At 41.7% G+C, this 1,366-nt stretch overlaps 1 non-coding gene across 1 annotated transcript; it reads right to left on the bottom strand.

Moving 5' to 3' along the window:
- On the bottom strand, nucleotides 1–108 carry LOC131924711 (U6 spliceosomal RNA). The gene has a single exon (XR_009383010.1). It is a non-coding gene; the product is annotated as a U6 spliceosomal RNA (small nuclear RNA).
- Nucleotides 109–1,366: the final 1,258 nt, after the last annotated feature.

Raw genomic sequence — 1,366 nt, 5'->3', positions numbered from 1 at the left:
ACAATTCTTTTTTTTGGAAAGAATTTGTGTGTCATCCTTTCACATGGGGCCATGCTAATCCTCTCTGTATCATCCTAATTTTAGTATATGTGCTGCTGATGTAAACACTTTTTGTTTTGTTTTGTTTTGTTTTTTCAGGACAGGGTTTCTCTGTGTAGCCCTGGCTGTACTGGAACTCACTCTTTAGACCAGACTGGCCTCAAAATCACAAAGATCTGCCTGTCTCTGCCTCATGAGTGCTAAGGTGTGTGTCACCACCACCCGGCTCTGACAATCTTTATTAATGTATGTGTGTGGCTGGCCAATAAGCCCCAGTGGTCTTCCTGCCTCTGCCCAGCATTGTGGTACACATATGTCCTACCATGCCTTATATTTTTTATGTGGGGTCTGGTGATCAAACTCAGGTCCTCATGTCTGTACAATAAGCACTTGCTTAACTGAGCCATTTCCAACCTGGTTTCTGACAATTCTTGTCTCATGTTCTCTCCGTCTCTTTGAAGCACATCCAAGATAGCATATCATGCTACTTATCAGGGTAATACGTTAGATCAGGGTACTCCTGTCTAAAGGACTTTGTATTCAGTTTTATCTTCCTGTCTAGTCTGTTTTTCCCCATATATCTGTGTCTCTAACTTATTTCAAGTCTCTATTCAAAATTACCTTATCGAGGCCTTAACCATTCTCTGCATTACCAGTGTTCCACTTACCATGTCATGCCCATATTGTCCTTATGCTGTCTTACTGTTGTCCCTAATGGCAGTCATTACCACCTGTCTAACACTACATTTTGTCTAGGTGTGCCTTCCCATTGGGACACAATCTTTATAAGCTCACAGACCATTTACCTTCTCTTACACCCCTAGTGCCCAGAATAACAGTAGACACGTTAATCATTTGAGGATTGTGTATGCTACATTTAAAAGACGCACATGATGGTACATACTTGTAATTCCAGTACTCAGGAGGTAGAAGCAGAAGGGTCATCAGTTCCAAGCCATCCTGGGTTACAGGAGCGCCTGTCTCAAACAAAGGTTGAGGGTGTAGCTAAGTCTATATGCATGGTGTGCACAAGTCTCTGATTTTAATCCTCAGTACCAGAAATTCTCCATCAAATCAAGCTGAATGTGTAGCTCTTCAACGCCACCACTACAGTGTTCTGGTCTGTTTCTTGGGTTTGTGGTTTTTTTTTTTTTTTTTTTTTTTTTTTTTTCTCCTCTCGATGCATTTTCTCGCCTTCCTTGCTACTATCCTCATATTTCTGTCCAATTCCTTGCTCTGGGACACAGAAGCTGAAAATCCCCTGAAGGCGCCCCTAAACCCAAATAGATATCCGGTAAGATTATTCAGATTCCAGGAAGAGATAATT

The sequence above is a fragment of the Peromyscus eremicus genome, chromosome 14 (genome assembly GCF_949786415.1).
Source record: "Peromyscus eremicus chromosome 14, PerEre_H2_v1, whole genome shotgun sequence".
Classification (NCBI taxonomy): Eukaryota; Metazoa; Chordata; class Mammalia; order Rodentia; family Cricetidae; genus Peromyscus; species Peromyscus eremicus.
The sequence above is the reverse complement of the archived record's forward strand: the minus strand, read 5'-3'. Positions and strand labels throughout refer to the sequence as shown.